Below are 21,330 nucleotides of genomic sequence, written 5' to 3' on the forward strand. Positions count from 1 at the left end.
GTGACTGAAGTTTAAACATGTAAGAATAAATATAAAATTTTTAATGAATTCTGCTTTTTTGGGTCCCCCCTCTTATAGTTCTTTTGTTTCCATGTATTATGTATTTAGTATATTTATACTTATTCACGGAAACTAACAATTATACAATTTAAAATTATTTTAATGGTTTATATTTTTATTTTGCTTTTATAACATTGTTATGTGTCAGCTCTTCTTTAATACAGTTTTTCAGAGGTACAATTGCTAGTTTTAATATCCCCATTATGGGGTAAATTTTATTATATACATATGTTATATATACACACACATACATGTGACATTGTGATTTTGTAATCCTATAGTTTCTAGGAACACATTGGAGTAAAAAGCAAGGATAGTCAACTCCTTTTAACTGCTTATACAGGACTTAGGAACTCAGGTTTGCTTGCTTGTAAAATTGTGTTCTTATACAAATGTCATGGTGTTCTTGGGATTCAGTTTCCTCATTCTCAAAATAAAGAAGGAATTTAACTGATGACTTCAAAGATCAGCTCTAAACTCATTGAATTGCCCTGTTAATCTCTTAGGTCATGCAATTCAGTGATATATTTAGGGTTAGCCTGGCTGTTTCAAAGGCAAGGTTAATGAAAAGCTCATTTTCCAGCTGTTGAGTTAGGAGATTATTCACAAATGTTGCCCTGTCATTTGGATCTGGTAGGGTTTGCTGATAATTAAATGAACCCCGTTATGCTGACAGCCACCTTACTAATTGAGCCCAACCTAACTGCCTTATTTTCATCACCTTCCTGCTATATACCCTGTGTCTTGCAAGACATACCTCAGGGGCTTTGTTGGGACACATGGAAGGTCTGAAACATAGGATGCAAATGACAGAGAATGCCACCAACTCTATTCCTCATTCAGCTTTTTTGAGACCTGGCTCTCAGTCCACTTGAATCTGGCATCCAAGGATATGCATGTCTTTCTTTCTCTCTCTCTCCCTCTGACTCTCTCTCTCTTTCTTTCTTTCCTTTTCTTTCTTTACATTTTCAACTAATTTTCCTTTTTTATACCTTTCTAATTCCTCCTCTTCTGACTAAGCTGTAGATTTACACCTTAAAATTGACTGTCATTAATCTTTCTCTGCATTGACTTCCTAAACTGAAAAATGGTGATACTAATACTAGCCCTTTCATTCACAGTGATCCTGGGAGGAAAAATGAGATAACTGATGTCAGAAATTGCTTTGAACTCAAAGCAGGAGGGTAGTTCAATTATAATAAGAGTCTAATAATAAGAGTCTGCTATCTTTATTTTTATGTGACAGTTAAAATGTTAGCATTGAATACACATCATGGATGGAAATTGCATTTTGAATGACATTGGTGTGATGACGGCCTATAAGATATTAGAGTTGAGTTGCATGCATAAACTAAGAAAATGTGTTTAAAAACTGTTCTGACTAAGCCAGCTACTGTTTCTTTTCAAACAATATATGCAGGAATAGGAGAATTAGGTGGTGAATCCAGTACATAATAAAAAATAAGAATGTGTACTTTTAGATTTTACAAATCTATTTTGTACTTATTTTACAATTCAATTTTAAGAGAAAAAGTATAATGCATGGTTCCTGAATATTTTGCTGTGTAGTAATTTTCTTCTAGAGCTGTATGGTCCAATATTGTAGCCAATAGCCATAGTAGCTTTATTAGTTTAAATTGAAGTAAATAAAAATTCAGTGATTCATTCACACATGTGGCTATTGTATCCAAATATGCAGATACAGAACATTTCCAGAAAATTCTATGAGAAAGCACTATTCTAGGAGAACTGGGGAAAGGTGAAATAATATTCCTATCCTCCCCTTTCCCACAGTTGCTTTTTAGAATTTAAAAAGAACCTCTGGCTTTATTTTACAGGTATTGTATGTAAAATGTAAACTTGTGAAATTATTAAAACACAAAGATGATGATTGGGTGGGAAAACACAACTCAAAAGATCTCTTTTTTTTCTACTGAGAATAAACATGTACTTAATTTGTTGATCTTAAGAATAACACTTAGAAAATCCTGGAAACAGTTCTTTGCTCTCAAGTTGCATTTCTTCCATGAAAATTTGCTTACTTTACTAGGTAACATATCATGTAGGCCAGTCCAGGAGTCACCTAATCATGTGCCATGTTGAATTGTTATGTAATTATTTCATGAATATCAGCCAAATTGTTACCTTTAGCAAAATTACTAGTCCTCTCTTATATTCCAAATTCATTCTGTCCATAAAACCAGCTGGGCTTCATCATCTGTTTATATCCAGAATCTGACCACTTCTCACCACTGCTACTGACATCTCTTGCAAATTACTGTAGTTGTCCCTGACTGGATTTCCTGCTTTCACTCTCATCCTCTCATCCACTTTTCAGTCTGTTGTCAACACAGCAGAGCAGCTTGCCTTCAGAGTGATTATCCGTCAGAACAAAGTTTGGTCAATAACCTGCAAGTCCTCACAAACCCACCTAATCACCCCTCTGGCCTCGTCTCTGCTTACTTTCTTCAAGCCTCAGTAGGCTCTTTTTATTCTTTAATTACTGTAGACATACTGTAGGCATGTCTCAGGACCTTTGTGTTTGCTATTCCCTCTGGCAGGACCATTTTTATGTTAGATATTCATGGCTCATTCTTTCACTTTCTTTAGACTTTTTTCAACATCAGTACACTTTTCTTTAGACTTTTTTTCAGCATCAGTACATAATGAGGTCTCACTAAACTGCTTAAAAATGTCAGTCACCTATGAACTATCTTCTGCATAACCCACAAGCAGCAAGCCCTCCCTATTTCTTTTCTGTGCTATATTTTTTCTCCATAGCAGTCATCACTATAGGTATGCCATATGTTTTACTTCTTTATTTGTATATCATTTCCTTTCAGTTAGAGTATAAGCTATTTGAAGGCAGGATTTTGTATCTTTTTATCTTTGGTGTCTAGTACAAGGTAGGCACTCAACAATTATTTGTTGAATGATTGAAAGAATTACTCAAATATTTAATGACAGTTGTGGAAATGCTACAAAAAGAGAATAGACTAGAATAAGTGCATTAAAAAGGGAATTATATATTTTGGAAACAGAGTGCTAATCTAATTGAAATTTGTTTTAGCAAGAAATAGAGAATCACAAAGACATATCCTCTGGTGTAACCCCACTTCTCTCTAAGATTACTCTGGTTTTGGGCTCTGCTTTCTGCCTGGCTCTGTAAAGGGTCTCCATTCTTCTTCTCACTCTTGAGGGGCCGTGTAGAGGGAAGTTTGAACCAGGTCTCCAGAGGGTGTATGTGGGCAACCTCTGAGGTAGAGAGAACTTGGCTTCCAGGTGTGACTGGTTCCTTTACTGGCTGGCCAGTCCTTTGTCCCCATGCTGGCTCATTCAAAGAAGGCAGAAGAAGTGATCCTTCTTAGAAGAAGTGATTTTGGAATTGTGCTGCAGTGAGCATACACTGAGGGAGTAGGGGTCATGGATGAAGGACCCACTCAGAGTTTGGTACCTTGGGAAGGAAGGTAATGGGTTTTAGAAATAGAGAGGTGGAGTGTCTCCTGCCTCATGCTAGGAAGTGGTCAGTGCCAGCAAAGGGGACTGCTTGGGAGGGGCCGGTAGCAATGAAGATAGAGGAGTTACTTATAGTTTGCTGGTTCCCACCAAGGCAGGGAGGAAGAAGTACAGCTGCACAGAGAGCCTGGGTTGCTAATTTCTACATTAAAGGGTGTAGCAGCAGCAGTGTTTTGTGCTTTTCACCCTCTCCTGATGTGTGGAAGATTGGTTTGGCTTAAATAGTTCTGCTTGAACTTTTTTTTTTAAACTTTAAGCCATTTGGCAAAGTTCTCCGATGGAGTCCTAGTTAATGAATGATGTTTCTGTGTTCTATGAGCAAACTTTTTCATGTGGCCAATTGCATTTACCTGATGCTTTGAGAAAGAAAACAGCTCTAGTTTTAAAAATAGTTTTCCTCCCTTTAGCATGCCCTTTCATTGTGGCCTGGCTTTAAAAGGTGGGTTACTGGTGGCTTAGCCTGTAATCCCAGCACTTTGGGAGGCTGAGGCGAGTGAACTGCCTGAGCCCGTGAGTTCGATACCCGCCCAGGCAACTTGGCGAGACCTTGTCTCTACAATAAATACAAAATTAGCCAGGCACGGTAGCGCGTGCCTGTAGTTTTGGCTACTTGGAAGGCTGAGGCGGGAGGATTGCCTGAGTCCAGCAGGTTGAGGCTGTGGTGGCCAGGAGCGTACCACTGCACTCCAGTCTGGATGACAGAATGAGACTCCAATGCAAAAAAAAAAAAAAGAAAAAGAAAAGGGTTGCTTTATGTTTAAATTGTTGATTAATTGACACTAAAATAATATACAATTATTTCTATATTCCAAATAAAATCTGCCTTATCAGTACCCAGACCCACCCTTTATAAATTATTTAGTTTTGTGGATTTAACTCTGTTGCCCTGCTGGTACAATCAAGGGCAAAATTAAGTTATAGAAAACCATCAGGTACCTGAAATCCTGTATTAAAGTGGATTTTGCTTACCCTACATCCATTGCTAGAAATGACATTCCCAGACTATGAGAACTGCAGGCTACTAGAGCTGGAACCATGCCTTTCTACAACAAATTAGCAAATGAAGTTCTTTGAACACAGTAGACAAAAGGCAGGAATGTCAGTGCTTGACAGTTCTATGACTTCCCTCTACTAGGTTATATTTTTCTTGTTCAATTTCTTTTCTTTTTGGCAGGTGAGTTGGGAATTAGATAGTAGATCTGTTTTAAGTGGGTACACTGCAAACAGCAGATTTTTAGGTGCTTCCCTGATAGGATATGACTACTAACTAGGAAGAATGTGTCAATTATGTGGTAGGCAGCAGGGAAAAGTAGGCAGAATTGAATTTTTATAATCAGATTCACAGACTGTAGCAACTTTTTGCCATCTAAAATCCTAAATTTTCACAGCTGATAATGGGGTGAGGAAGAGCAGAAGAACTTGTTGCATTCATTCATTCAACAGATATTTGAGCACTTAGAGTACTTTGTGCCAGATAGCTGTACTGGAGACTGGGAAATATAGCTTTGATAGGACAGAAGTTGTCCCTGCTTCCATGTAGATTATAGTCTACTGGAGCTGGTAGTTACTGGGTATATATTCCCACTGGTAATTTAAATTGTGATGGGTGTTCATAAAAAAATATGCAAATACTATGGGGAAGTGTATGCCAGGCAGACCTGTAGTCTGGACTATCCTAGGAAGTCCTTTAGGCTGGGACCTGAAGGATGAGTGGGTGTGAGCCAAGTGAAGGTAGAGCAAGTGGGGAAGGGGGAGGAGGGATAAAGGGAGAACACCTAATGCAAAGAATGGGGCAGGAATCCTCCCCTAGGGAGACCAGCAGAAGGCCATGGTGATTGGATTGAAGCAATGTTGAAGGTGGAGACAGGGGCCAGTGTAGTGGTACAGAGCCACTGAAGAGCTTTAGCAGAGAAAGGATATGATAATGTCCAGGTTTTAAAGCTTTAAGCTCCTATATGGGCAGTTGATTTGAGTGGACAGGAGTGGATCCATTAGAAGGCTTTTGCAAGTGGTCCAGGAGCAAGATGATAGTGACTTGGAAAGGCATCATGGCAGTATGGATGGGGAGAAGTAAAAGGATGCAAGAGGTGTTTAGAGAGGTAGGAAGCATTGAACTTGGAGAATGACTGAGATAGGGAGTGAAGGACAATGCTTGGATTTCTGAGAACCTGTGTGGATGGCCATGTTCATTACTGAACTGGAGCTCTTAGAGGAGTAGATGGAAAAAAGATCATGCATTTAATTGTTGATATGCTGAGTTTAAGGGTTGGAGAGACATACAAGTGAAGTTAGATCAATAGATATGATCATCCAAGATATGTCTGGACTGGGATTCACTGAAGTTGCGAGAGAGATGAGATAGCACCAGGGAGTGGAGAATGGACATGCACCTGGGAATGACCATTGAAGCAGGTGGAAAGTGTAGGGAAAACAGAACTTCAAGAATGAAGACTCTGCCCAATGCTAAGGAGAAATCTAGTTAGAAAATGCTGAAAAACTTATGTTGGATTTAGCAACCAAAAGGTGATTGGGAGCACTTTTGGTGGAGCTGTGGGGACAGAAGCCAGTTTTGAACACCAGAGGAGTAAGTTTGAGGTAGAAAAATAAAGACCCTGGGTATAGGTACCTGTTTTGAAAAGTTGAGCTCAAGGAACAGAGGGAGTTAGGGGACAGCTGCAAAGGGCATATAGGATCCAGGTCTAAATGCCTCTGCATTTTGATATTTAGAGACGAAAGAGAAAGCATATTGTTTGCTTAAAGTTCCTGCAAAGGTGGGTGTGATTACTCCAGAACCCAGCTGAAGGGATGGGCATTTATCTCTAGCATTTCCAAAGGAGAAGAAGAATGGATGGGTGCAGCTGCAGGTGCAGGCAGGTGTGGAGGTTTGGAGTGGGATGGTAAGTGATACCATTCTGATAATTTCTGTTTTCTCTGTGAAGTAGGAGGCAAAGTCATCTTCCCAGATGAAGGAAGTAGAATCAGTTTGCTGGGTTAGATCAGTTCTCCAGCTGTGCTTGGCAGCTACCACTGCAAGCATGAATAGGCAGCTAGGTGAGTTCATCCAGGGTTCAGGTTTTACTCTGTGGGTGTAATGAAAGGACGAGACACACAAAGACTGAGGGTATTAATGATGGAGGAGTGGGATGAAGATAGGCTGGGCTGAAGAGGAATGACCTGGTGGTGTCAGGGGGCAATAAAACGGCTGGTGGGAGTAGCAGAGTAGGGGAACTAGCTATAAGTGCTTCTTCATCTGTAATGCACACGTGAATCACCCAGGGATCTTAGTAAAATGCAGATTCTGAATCAGCAGGTCTAGGCTGGGGCTCAGATTCTGCATTTCTAACAAACTCCTAAGTGATGCCAACTTCTCTGGCCCATAGATCACACTTTGAGGAGAAATTCAAGGCTGTGGTACAATTTCAAGTAATAACTAACATAGCCTAAAGTATGACAGAGTGGACAATAAGGTCCAAGAATGAGGGGGCCTCTTGATTATTGAGTCTCTAAGGATACACTATTAATGTTGACCATTGCCAACACTTTTCTAAGCATCTATGTGCTACCTTGTGGAATCCTTATGACAGTCTCCAGTGAAATGAGTATTGTGATTCCTTATTTTACAGATGAGGCAAGCAAGGCACAGGAGACCTTTCCCCAGTCATCTATGCTTGAGAGTGTGGAACTAGAATTCAAATTGGGGCAATACATCTTCAGAGCCTAGGACTGTATGTGATGGTATGCTACATTGTCCCCGGTGACAGAAGTTGGGGAGTGGTGTATAAATTTTGAGCCAAGTATTAGCATCATCTGTATGAAAGTAGGTATGTCTAGGAGAGTACTAGGCACAATGATGGGATTTTTGTACATTATCCTATTTAATCCTCACAACTGTCCTACAGATTCTGTATCATACCATTTTACAGGTAAGAAAAAGATACAGAGTGGTGAAATAGTTGATAAGTGGGGAGTTGGCAAATGAATTTAAATTGGTCAAAGATCAAAGTCTCTTTTTCCTTTATACCAGGTTTTACTACATCACCACATAAAAATGGAAATTCTTTTCTTATTCTGAGGTAGGTTATAGTTACCATGGGAATAATCTCTTCTCTGCTCTGACTCAAGCCACAGCCTGAAGATGATGATATGTTGTGAATAAGGCTGAGACTAGGAGACCAGGCTTCTGGACTTGGCTCTGTTTCTAACTAGCAAGTTTGCACATGTCTCTGTAGGTCTCAGTTTTTATTTCTATAGCTCACTTTCAGAGTTATGTTCTATAAATATGAGGACAATTTATAGTGGTTCCTTTTATACTATATGCTCAGTACTTGATAGGTTATCTCTAATTCTTACACTAGTATACATGTTGTCTCCAACTTAGAAGTAGGAAACTGAGACCTGGGGATTTTATTTTTTATTTTCTGAGTTGGAGTCTTACTCTGTCGCCCAGACTGGAGAGCAGTGGTACGCTCCTGGCCACCGCAGCCTCCACCCGCTGGACTCCGGTGATCCTTCCACCTCAGCCTTACGAGTAGCCGGAATTACCACACCCAGCTGTTTTTTTTTTTTTTATTTATTTATTGTAGAGATGAGGTCTCGCCAAGTGGCCCAGGCGGGTCTCGAACCCGCGGGCTCAGGCAGTCCACTCACCTCGGCCTCCCAAAGCGCTGGGATTACAGGCTGAGCCACCGAGCCTGGCTCAGACCTGGGGATTTAAAGTCTCCTGCCAATTACCTCTCAGATCACAAAATGGCAAAGGTAGAATTTGTCCTGAAGTTTGTCTGACTCTAAAGCTCATGTTCTTGCCATCTTACCACGCTGCCTCAACCTAACCCTTAGCCTCATAATGGATCATGCGTCCAGGTGTCATAAGCATATGCATATGGTACCATAAGTCGGTGTTTATCAAACTTTCAAAACTTGGACCCAGAATAAGCAATATACTTTATATTGATTTTGAGAGGTATGCATGCAAGCACTTGCATGTCAATATTATGTATATGTTGATATCACTCGAGTAAGTGTTAAGAAACAATGCTGATTTCTTTCTTTGTTTTTTTTTTTTTTTTTTGAGTTGGAGTCTCACTCTGTCACCCAGATTGGAGTGCAGTGGCCACTCCTGGCCACTGCAGTCTCAACCTGCTGGGCTCCGGCGATCCTTCCGCCTCAGCCTTCCAAGTAGCTGGAACTACAGGCGAGTGCTACCACGCCTGGCTAATTTTTTGATTTATTGTAGAGATGAGGTCTTGCCAAGTTGCCCAGGCGAATCTTGAACCCGCAGGCTCAGGCAATCCACTCACCTCAGCCTCCCAAAGCACAGGATTACAGGCTGAGCCACCGAGCCCGGCTCTGCTTTCTTTTTAATCTGCAATGCCTTGACTTTAATCTATTTTATTAAAATGCTCATTAAACTACAGAACTGATTTAACCACCCACCAATAGGTGTAGCCCTCAGTTTGAAAAGCATTGCTGTAAATTATGTACATAACTGAATTTCTCATCTATCTGTCTATCTATCTATCTATCTATCTATCTATCTATCTATCTATCTATCTATCTATCTATCTATCTAATCTATCTATCTAGACAGGGTCTCGCTCTGTCACCGAGGCTGATGTTCACTGCAGCCTCGAAATTCTGGGCTCAGGCTATCCTCCTGCCTCAGCCTTCTGAGTAGCTGGGACTACAGGTGATAATGCCACTGCGCCTGGCTAACTTTTTTTTATTTTAGTAGAGATGAGGATCTTGCTGTGTTGCCCAGGGTAATCTCAAACTCCTGGCCTCAATACAGTCCTCCTGCCTTAGCCTCCTAAAATCCTGGGATTACAGGTATAAGCCACAGCACCTGACTGGATTTATGATATAATCACTCCAAATCTTATATTCTCCAGATTTCTCTTATTTCTTATCTCTAAATTTAATGAAGATGTTCTCTCTATCTGATTATTTTTGTAAGAGTATTAAATCTAAATCAAGCCTCTCTGCCACGTGCTAACCACACTTCTGCAAAGAGGGAAACTATTTCATAACTTGCTGAGAGAAGGAAAGAAAATGCATATTTTTCATTTGATGAAAATGCTAATATAACAAAAAGAGAGGAAGAAGGAAGTGACATTTGTGCTTCCTTGGCTTGATAAGATGAGACTTACAGTAAAAGACAAGTGAAATTGATTTCTTGTTCCAACTCTAGTATTTAGCCTGTTATTAGCTATTATTATCATTATTCTTGTCTAAGGAAATACATTTATTGGACTCCTTCATGTGCTAGGTCCGGTTCTAAGTATTTTGCATATATTATCTCAGGAGGTGATATTCTTGTCTCCATGTTTTAACAGGTGTGGAGCCTGAGGCTACCTAGCTAAGTCCACCTAGCTAAGATCATATGGTTAGTAGTGAGTTGTCTAGTAGAAATTCAACCACTGGTTTTCTGTCTCTGAACCCAGTACTCGTTGTCACTCAGTCATAGCTGTCACTTTTGTCTCTTTTCAAGTAATTCTATGTAGTCTTCATTGGGTGCCAGGCCCAGGACAGGGAACTCATGCCCCCTGGGTTTTGAATCTTGAGAAGGAATCATGCTAGAGAGAAAAGTGATGAGAGTTGATTTATTCCACGGGAGAAGCCGGTAAGGGTTCCTCATTAGTTCCTCCTCCTCCCATCTACACAGAGTTATTTTTGTTTGTTTCTATTGGGCTCTTGGTTGTTCTTTTGATTATGGAATCTACGTTAAATATTTATTCCTTTAAATAAATTTATTTTTACTTAAAATTCTGTTGCTTGAAACCAAGAATGAACCCTAATGAATTCAGAGGAATTTTCTGGTCTGTTTCCTCATCTGTAAAATAAAGGAAAGGAACCCACTCCTTCTCAAGATCACCCCTCTAAGCGCTGTGATTTTTATGTAGAATTGGGTTCTAGTGAGTCTCTCATGGACATGCTCAAGAAGTAACTGGCTGACTCTGTGCTGGGGAAGCAGAAATTTTGGTAATTAATTGGATTAATATGGACTTCATTGTCATGTATTTTTTCTGTGCTCCTTGGATGATTGTGACTCTTGTTTTTGAATTTAGTTAAAACATAAGTAAGACAGTGATGACTAGATGAGGTCTCTTGTCATTTAAGCTCCATACAGACCCATGAGGCCCTGGCTTTCTGCTCACTTAATGCAGGAAAGCCTGGACAGGAACTCTGCCACATGTAAGTGCCTTAACATGGAACCCCCATGGACCATGTGGGACTGGAGCTAGATATTTGACTCATTTTCATCTTTGTCCTAAGAGGTGGCCCCATTCTAAGCAATATGATCCTGCCACCACTTAAAGAAGACTCATTCATGTTTGCATGTTATTGCTGAAGAGCGCTCATTAAAGATAATGTGCCAGTACTCTGCCTTTAAAATGTGTTATTCTAAGGGTGGGGTGGGCACATGCCTCTTCTTCCAGCTACTCGGGATTTCAGGGCTGCAGTGAGGTATAATTGTGCCACTGCACTCCAGGCTGGGTGATAGGGAGAGATTTCATAAATAAATAAATAAATACTAAGTAAATAAATCTGAAATAATCAGTGTGGTGAATTCCAGAGTTTTGTATCAAGATAGTGGTGCTTTGCAAAGAGAATCTGATATGTAGTGGCCCTTGTTTCACCTGTGGGGAAAAATTACATATGTTTGTTTCTTTTCTGCTTTGATAATCCCAGCAATAGTGAGACTATAGGAAGAATGAGATTATTTTGTCTGACAAGCTGTATGTAAACATTACATTTCTGTGTAATATGAGAATAGATGTATTAGGTGGACAGATATGGCTTTGCACAGGTGTTACAGTACAAAGATTTCCCCTGAAACTAGATACCAGAATAGACAACCAAATTCAGTGGCTGCTTGTCCCCCCTATTGAGAGAGCATCTGTCCTTTAAGGGAACAGAGAACCAAGCAGGAGTTATTTACTTTTAGCAAATATTTACTGGCATCTTGTCATTTCTAGAAGTTCACACAAACTGAAGAGTAGAAGTGGAGAGTCTTAGAACTGGGGGAATCTCAGAGAGGGCCCAAGTTATGGACTCAGAAGTTAACTGTGAGACCTTTTTCAACCAGTCTTCTTATTTTACATTTCAGTAAAATAAGGCCCACAGAGATACATATTTACAGTTAGGCCACTAGACTAGTTTGAGGCCAAACTTGGACTAAATCTGGTTGCTTCTCTTTATAGTTTAATACCATTATGGATATAGTATTATTTTATTATAATATTAAAGTGTAAGTAATAATGTCAGGCACCATGGGGCATTTCCCATATGCCAGCACTCTTCTGAGCACTATGTATATTAACTCATTTAACCTCAGTTCCATGAAGTGTAGGTACTATTATTTCTCTCATTTTAGAGATAAGGAAACCGAGGCACAAAAAAAGTCCAGTAATTTGTTCTGAGTTGCTTAGATAGAAAATAATGAAGCTTTAGTTCAAACTCAGGTGGACTAGCCCCCTTAATTTGTCTCTTTTTTTTTTTTGTGAGTTGGAGTCTCACTGTGTCACCCAGGCTGGAGTGCAGTGGCATGCTCACTCAGGTGATCCTTCCACCTCAACCTTCCAAGTAGCTGGAACTACAGGCACGCACCAAAATGCCCAGCTGATTTTGGATTTATTGTGGAGATGAGGTCTTGCCGAGTTGCCCAGGCTGGTCTCGAACCCACGGGCTCAGACAATCCTCTCACTTCAGTCTCCCAAAGTGCTGGGATTATAGTCGTGAACCACAGTATCTAGCCCCAATTTGTCCTGTAAACCACTAGGTCAGACATCGACAACCTTTTCTGTAAATATTTTAGGCTTTGTGAGCCATAAAATCTGTTGTGTGAAAGTTGCCAGCCGGGCTCGGTGGCTCAGCCTATAATCCTGCGCCTTTGGGAGGCTGAGGTGAGTGGATTGCCTGAGCCCGCGGGTTCGAGACCCACCTGGACAGTGAGACCTCATCTCTACAAAAAATCAACCAGGCGTGGTAGCGCACGCCTGTAATTCTGGCTACTCGGAAGGCTGAGGCGGAAGGGTCACCGGAGCCCAGCAGGTCGAGGCTGCGGTGGCCGGGAGCGGCCCCTGTACTCCAGTCTGGGAGACAGAGTGAGACTCCAACTCAAAAAAAAAAAGAAAGAAAGTTGCCAGAGACAAGTACATTAAACAAATGGGTGTGACTGTGTCCCAATACAACTTTATTTACAAAAATCCTTGGGGGGATCTGAATTTGGTCCATGGGCTGCAAACCCTGTATTAAACTGTACTGCCTCTCCAGGCACACCCCTTAATGACAATACCTGTGAAGTATGATGCTCCAATTTTAAAAGGATTTGGGGACTGGGAACTGTGTTAAAATGATGCATTTTTTGGTGTTCTCTTAGAGTGAAGTGTTCTTCTACATTCCCAGAGGGAATCTTGGGCATCATAACTGTGTATTATGTTAGGAGGCTCAGAGCCAGGAGGGAGGTTTTGCTGTCCCTCAACTTTCTGTGTGACCTTGCACAAGTTCCATAGCATTTGTCACTCTTAATTCTCCACAGTGGTAATAAGGAGCCTCACCACCTGCCCCTCTCCCATACCAGGGTGAGGTGTCTTATGTTAATGATTATTTGCAATGCACTTAGAGCTGGGAGTTTGGAAGAGGGGGAAAGTATTAAATGGCATCTATCATTTGATTTGCTTGCAGATTAGAGGACGCTTCAAGGGTATGAGACCATTTGTTGAATGTTTGCTATAGAGCCCAATTTTAAGAGAAAGGCACTCCTGGTAATCTGTATGAGAGAATGTGGATTTAGAGGGCACGAATTTATGGAATGCCTGCGCAGCAGTAGGCTTTAGGTAATAGAGTTATTTAAGATGATGAAACAGGTATTTATTTCAGTTTTTAAGTGTGCAATGAGCAGGTTTCATAGCTGACCTCATTATATATCATCTCCATAAAAAAAATTTTGGGCTTCTCTGCTAAACCATGAGTCTTAACAGTTAGGATTTTTTAATAAATATTTCCAAGTGAAATTTTGAAGTTAAATGGTAAACCAAGAAGCCTCAGAGGAAACTAGCTGCTGCTTGCATTTCAATGAAAGGGAGAAGAAATTCATTATAAAGGTTGAAAATGTGGTTTGCATGCTAAGGCTGTAGTGGAAGAATGGCCCTTACTAGGGGAGGTGAGCTGGGAGTTATAGCCTACCTTTTGTGGTTAAGGTTCCTCGGCCAAGCACTCTACTCCCTCTAATGCCCCCTAATTTTTTTTAACTTTACAAGAGCATTCTTCTCCTTCAAGGTCAAAGATATGTATTGAGTAAAAAGTTTCAACCTAGAATAAGTCTCAGTATCTTCGTGGTTTTTGTTGTTTTGTTCTGTTAACAAAAACAGTTATTTAAAAATCCTATAGGTCTGAACTGGGTAGTATTAGTGAGACCTCAACTCTACAAAAAATTAGGCCGGGCATGGTAGGTCACACTTGTAATCCCAGCACTTTGGGAGACTGAGGCAGGGGAATTACTTGAGCCCAAGAATTCGAGACCAGCCTGAGCAACATAGCAAGACCTTGTCTCTACAAAAATGAAAACTATTAGCCTGGCATGATGGAGGGTGCTTGTAATCCCAACTACTTGGAGGCTGAGGTGGAAGGATCATCTAAGTCCAGAAGGTCGACGTGAGCTGTGATAATGCCACTGCACTCTAGAGTGAGACCCTGATGCAAAAACAAAACCAAAACACAACAAAAAACCCACTAACAAACTATATATATAAAATTTAGTAGGTGTAACTACTTTGGGAATCTAAACCTAAGATGCTATGACTTAAGTTGTAATTTAGCAAGGACACATGAGGTGTTGGATTAAGGCTTTATCTACATTTGTATTTTACTTAATCTTCACAAAGGTTACAATTCTGCAGAGGAATATTCTTATTTGAGCACCTCTTGTATGAGGCACCTCAGTTTGCTCATCTGTAGCTCTGTAATCTCTAACTCTCTAGTGGTTAACTAGCTCTGTCAGGTTTATGCAGCTAGAGAGGGGCAGAGCCAGAATCTGAATCTAATTCTTTCTGATTCCAAAATTCTAGCTAGTAGGTTGACTAATATTCTTGGTTTCCTGGGATGCAGGATTCTCAGCACTAAAACTGGAAGCATCTTGGGCAAAGGGGGAGAGTTGGTCACCCTACAAACTGGATGCTTTCTATCCCAAGCATTATCAAAAAACAGTTTCTGGAAAATCAGGAGGAGTTTTCCTGTGTGATCTCCCCCCATCCCCCCCATTTTGCCAGAAACCAAGTGCACTGTAAATCTTCTGAGGCTATAAATCCTAAGGCAGTTTTGGAGTGAAACAGCGAACCTGGGAGACTGAGTTAGTTGGGATTCTTATTATGAATGTAGCCTCATTTATTGACTAAATTTGTATTGATTGAACACTAATTTGTTTTAAATGAACTGACTAGTTAATACCCTGCCAATTGCCTCTAGAGGCATGATTCTGTGTGGAACAATAGTATTTGTAGTTTTCATTCCTGCTTCAAAATATTGCTACCTATTGTACACATAAGCGGGCACAGTCCTAGAAAAGACTTGGTCATTTTTGGAAGATTTCACCCATTCCACCTCCATCCCCTTCCAAATTTTCTAAGAATTCTTTGTGCCTTTGGGGACCTTTGCTGACCACCAGAAATAGGGACTAATTAGCACAAAGCTTTTGTGGCTTATTGGTCTTCCTTTGAATTCTGAGCTCCCTCATGGATGTGTCTCTTTTCAAACAAATTATTTCTATCTATCTGTGATCAGCTTTTGAAAAACACTATGTACTTCCATTCCACTGCCTTTAAAATCTTTTTTAAAAGCCAGGCTCAGTGGCTCAGCCTGTAATTCCAGCACTTTGGGAGGCTGAGGCAAGAGGATTGCCTGAGCCCGCAGGTTTGAGACCTGCCCGGGCAACTTGGCGAGACCTCATCTCTACAATAAATCAAAAACTAGCCTGGCGTGGTAGTGTGTGCCTGTAGTTCCAGCTACTCGGAAGGCTGAGGCGGAAGGATTGCTGGAGCCCAGCCGGTCGAGGCTGCGGTGGCTGAGAGCAGCCACTGCACTCCAGTCTGGGCAACAGAGTGAGGCTCCAACTCAAAAAAAAAAAAAATTTTTTTTTAAAGAAAGGGAGTTGACAACAGGGTCATAGATTGTGAACCTTGTTATTGCCAGAGCGAAGGCAGAAGTGATAATTAGAACCTCCTATACCTACATATGGTTAAAAAATTGATATTTACTCAAAAGATGAATTCATATGAAAATTCTGGTGGTCTTCTTCTCTTGTTTTATTTTTCTTATCTTATCTGTTGCTCAGGCTGGAGTGCAGTGGCACAATCATAGATCAATGCTGCCTTGAACTCCTGGGCTTAAGTGATTCTTCCCCCTCAGCCTCAGAAGTAGTTGGGACTACAGGAGATAGCCACTTTTTGTTTCAAATGTACTGACCTTAGTTAATACTCTGTCAGTGGCCCCTAGGAACCCCCTGTGGTGACTGTTCTGGAGAGGACAGATAAAGGGAGACAGGTTATCTGATTCCCCCTTGCTGGCTGTGGGAGAGTTATTCCTCAAAGTGCAACAATTGTCAAAGGTTGGAACAGCCAGCTGGTGCCTTGTGCTAGTGATTGTTGCTGTATTTCAGTTGTTTGGGTGCCTGTCTTGAGATTAGTTTTTAAGATTTAGTAATTAGCTTCACACAGGGGACCTTGTAATCACTTAATTACCAGTGTGTTCATTGTGTAGTGATGTCAAAAGGTGTCTGATCATTTTTAGTTCATGTTTTGTTCTGTTTTCTCTGTGACTGTGTTGTAAATGAAATACTTTTTCAGAATACAGTATTTCTTCTGTGATTGATGTCTGTTTTTTGCAAAAGGTTTACGTAAAATAACAAGCTCTCAAGCAATTCCCATAGAGAAAGGGATGGAGTATGGAAGTCAGAATAAAGGCAGCAGAGGGTACCAAAGGAGAGAGAGAAAAGAGACAAGCAAGATAGGATGGGGATACTGGCAGCAACAGCAGGTAGGGTCAGGGGGAAGAGTAGAGAGCCAGTGAGGAGAGACATAGACTGAGAGGTGTACATGTAAAGTCGTGTAGACAAATTCAGAACAAAGACAACAGAGATATACAAACATAGAGAGACAGATGGGTGGAGGTTGCAGAGAAAGAGGAGAAAGAGACAGATCAGTAGGAATTGGTCCTTTTTCCTATGATATCCAAACATTTCTCATCTTACTAATGATCCTTCTTTCTGATTTTAAAGTTTTATGACTCACCAGGTTCTGTGGTTTAGTCTATAATACCATGCTTTGGGAGGCCGAAGTGAGTGAATTGCCTGAGCCCGTGGGTTCGAGACCCACCTGGGCAACTTGGCGAGACCTCATCTCTACAATAAATTTAAAAAAATTAGCCAGGCATGGTAGTGCGCACCTGTAGTTCCAGCTCCTTGGAAGCTGAGGCGGAAGGATCACCAGAGCCCAGCAGGTTGAGGCTGCGGTGTCCAGGAACATGCCACTGTACTCCAGCCTGGGCGACAGAGTGAGACTCCAACTCAAAAAAAAAAAAAAAAGTTTTATGACTCGTGTATGTTTCCATGTGTGCAGACTATTGAGAAATCTGGTTCTTGGAAAGGTGAGCTTTGAGAGCCAGTGTAAGTCATCAGAAGTACCATCTCTGGAACCTGACCATCAAGGTTCAAATCCTAGCTCTGTTATCTACTTGCTGGGTGACCTGTACAAGTTACATAATCTCTATGTGCCTCAGTTTCTTTATTTTAAAACCCTCATAGGGTTCTGTGTGGATTAAATGAGATAACATATGCAAACCTGTTAGAACAATGTGCCTGACAGGTATTGTCTATTGTTACTATTATGCTTGTGAAAGGACACTGGATTCCTTTGAAGGAATGTTTGCAGAACGAAATATATTTTTAGGAATACTAAACAGGCTGCGAGTTCCTGTCTGGGACTTTAGACCTTGAACCTTATTGCTAATCTGAGGTGAGAGTGAAAATATATTTGGGAATGAGAAGTTGCAGCTTCTAGTTCTAGTTCTGCCACAGATTAGCTATGAGCTGATGAGTTTCTCTGGACCTGCTCTCAGATTATAAACCCATGGGGTTTTAGGTCTTTGATCATGTGATATTGAGACCTTTCTGGCATGTAAGTTTTATGATTTGGCTGTTATTTTTCACCTCTATGCAGAGGTTTTGTGGACTTAAGATTCTTGGAATGACTGGGGGTTGATCATGCCGTATTTCTGGAAGAGAGAAATGTATGTGCTGCTTTATAAATAATTAAGGGGGAGAAATGGTGAGAAAAGAGGTCTGCCTTCCTGTAGCCATACTTGTGATCATGGCTGTCAGCATTATCATCTCCTTTCTGCTTCACTGTAGAGGAGGAGGGGATTTTTAAAGAAGGGCTATATCCTGGGGCTCAACTGGGACTCTAAATGTGTTGTGGTGCTTAGTTCAGGGAAGGCAAATATTTCTTCCTTTAAGATGAGTCCTGATCTCATATCCTGCTCCTCAGACCTAAGCAAATGGCAACGCAGGTCAAGCCTTTCTCTGGTGCCCTTTTATCTCCCTTTGCAGATCCTGCTTTGTTACTGTCATGCCTCTTCTGATGTTCTGATGCTTTTTATCAAACCCTGTGTGTCTTATCCAACAAAATAATCTCTTGCACTTTCCCAAAAGGCTTTTTTAAACAATTTTTTATTTTTTAAAAAATTATTTTTATTATAGAGATGTGGGGTACAACTGAGGGTTAATTACATAGGTAGCCTGTATGCAGGGACTTTTAAACACTTAATTCTCTGAGTTCTGCTGTGTTAGCCAAAGATTGATTAGTGAAGATGACAGAAGAGTTCAACTCTCCAGGGCATACTTGGATTTAAAAGAGAATTTTGAAAACAAACTTTTGGAATATTGAGAAAGGTACCCCGTTTAGTTGGGAGGCTTGTAGATCTCTCCAGTCATGGGCTCCTCTGGGCTATACTCTCCTATCTCAACTGTAACTGATCTGCCAGAGGCTAGAGCACAAGGAGACAGGACTGGGTAGCAACATGTAAATATAACCTGGTGGTTAAGGACATAGGCTTTGGCATTAACAGGCAAAGCTGTATGTAATTCTATTTCTGCCCTAACTATATGACCTTGAAGTGAGTTACACTGCTGAATCTCAGTTAACCCGTCTGTAAAATGGGAGTAATAAAATCATGAAACATGGTTGTTGTGAGGATTAAATGTGTCAGTGTCCTTAAAGATGTTTCCCCATTCATGGTACATAGAAAATGTTTAATAATGTTTAATAAATGGTAGTTACTACTCAGGGACAGCTTCGTGGCATGCAGCCAGTACAGCTGCACAGTATACCATGCTCAAAAGTACCCTGCCCTGGCGTTAATGCCTTGTTGTCATTGTCTTGAAATTCTTTTTGTTGTTGTTTTCTTCTTTTTAGAGATAGGGCCTAGCTCTGTTGCCCAGGCTGGAGTGCAGTAGTGCTGTCAAAGCTCACTGTCACCCCAGACTTCTGGGCTCAAGTGATCCTCTTGCCTCATTCTCCTGAGTAGCTGGGACTATAGGCACACACCAATATACCTGGCTAATTTTTAAGTTTTTTGTAGAGACAGGGTCTTGCTATGTTGACTGTGCTAGTCTCAAAATCCTAGCCTCAAATGTTCTCCCTGCCTCAGCCTCCCAAAGTGCTAGAATAACAGGCATGAGCCACCACACTCACCTTGAAATTGTTAACAGTTTTTGAGCAGTAGCCATGCAAATTATGTAGCCAGTCCTGCCACTACTGAACTACATTTGACCTCTATTTACTCATCTGGCCACACTTTGTACACTTCCCTCTCCTTTCAACTGCCTGGTGCTTCTCTGTCCCATTCCCTCACCCCCAATGCCTTAGTGTGAAAAAATAGAAAAGGTAATTCTTTAGGGGAAAAGCTGTGATTTGGAATATTCAAAGATAGATATTGTCTGTTTCCAACAGTTAGAAGTCATTTATTAATGGGTTTTTAGAGCATGTCAACTCTAAAATCAAGTAGTGATGATACCAGTTAGAAATTGGTCTGTGAATAACAGTGATTATGACATTTGTATGGAAGTTCTTGAAATGGACTGTGCCTTTTTCCTCTCCCTTCTGCATCTGCTCAGTTTCAGACTCTCCCAGCCAGTGCTGGGTTATTTCTTTTCATCATATGTCTCATACATCATCCAGACTTGAGCTATCCTCTGTAGTGGTGACCTATAATAATTCAAAGAAGGATTTTATAGAAAATACACTGTTTCTCTTTGGAGTTTGGGTACTGTAGGAAGAGGCACATAGCAGTCCCCAGAGGCGCACTCCTTAATTCCCCTCCCAGGCTCAGATTAGCTTTTCAAGCCCTGGGTTGTGTCTGGGTAAAGCTGTGTGACCTCAAATAAAGCCTTCAACAACTTGGGGCCCCAGTATTCTTGATTTTCCATTCTACAGTCTTGTTCAAATCTAGCAATCTTAAACTAGTACATAAGCATCACTTGCTAATACAAATTTAGTGACAAGGAGGTTGTTTGGAATGTGAAAAAAGGCAATTCTCCCATCAGGACTTGAGAAGCCTTAGTCTCTTTTCTTATAGCAAAGGCTCGTAAGGCCTGCCCAAACCTGAGTTGTAGATTGAAACGTTTGGACAGTTAAGGTGGTAGATGTGGAATCCCAGCTCAAGATTTGAATTTCTTTGTGTTCATGAGGGCTACTACTGCTGCTGCTGGGCAAGAGAGGCCCATAGGCATCCTGTGGGATATATACCGAGGGTGCCAAAAAAATATATACATTCTAAGAAAGGAAAAAACTGTATTAAAATTGTAGATGAATACAAGTCACATTTGACTTCTGCAATTACAAGAGGTGCTCAAAGTGGTTACCATTAGCATCCAGACACTTCTGATTAAGGTGAACTAAAAGTAATACAGATAGATTCTTAAAATGTGTCTATATTAACTGGTCTCGGTGGCTCAGCCTGTAATCCCACGCTTTGGGAGGCTGAGGTGAGTGGATTGCCTGAGCCCGCGGGTTCGAGACCTGCCTGGACAACTTGGCGAGACCTCATCTCTACAATAAATCAAAAAATTAGCCGGGCATAGTAGCGCGCGCCTGTAGTTCTAGCTACTTGGAAGGCTGAGGCGGAAGGATCGCCAGAGCCCAGCAGGTCGAGGCTGCGGTGGCTGGTAGCATGCCACTGCATTCCAGTCTGGGCAACAGAGTGAGACTCCAACTCAAAAAAAAAAAGTGTCTCTATATTTTTTGGCACTCCTAGTATATGTTCTTAGCTGAGTATCAAAAAAGAAACTTCCATAAATATCTAAGACTGAGAGGGACAGTGGAGAAGAAAAGTTAGGGGTGATTTTTTTTTTTTTTGGGGAAGCTTAGCCTGATTTTGCTGCTGGTGCATTATGTAAATGTTATCAGCCAGAGTGCAGGGACTGGAAAGCACTAGGGCAAATGTGGGTGGTGCTTGTAATTTGGGAAGTACAAATGAAGTACGAATGAGTATTTGGCTTTTTTCCCCATTAAGGTTACTGTTGATATAGTGGGGCTTTTTTTTTTTTTTTAAAATATCAAGAGACCTTTGGGAGGCTGAGATGAGTGGATTGCCTGAGCCTGCGGGTTCAAGACCCACCTGGGCAACTTGGCAAGACCTCATCTCTACAATAAATAAAAAAATTAGCCGGGCGTGGTAGTGCATGCCTGTAGTTCCAGCTACTTG

General features: G+C 41.0%; 1 protein-coding gene across 3 annotated transcripts in view; it reads left to right on the forward strand.

Annotated features, from left to right (window-relative positions):
• The window catches only part of CARMIL1 (capping protein regulator and myosin 1 linker 1), a 361,962-nt gene that overhangs the window by 126,364 nt on the left and 214,268 nt on the right, over positions 1–21,330 (forward strand). The gene's annotated exons all lie outside the window — the stretch shown is intronic.

This window comes from Carlito syrichta, unplaced genomic scaffold, assembly GCF_000164805.1.
Source record: "Carlito syrichta isolate Samal-C Ts95f unplaced genomic scaffold, Tarsius_syrichta-2.0.1 Scaffold301645, whole genome shotgun sequence".
Lineage (NCBI taxonomy): Eukaryota > Metazoa > Chordata > Mammalia > Primates > Tarsiidae > Carlito > Carlito syrichta.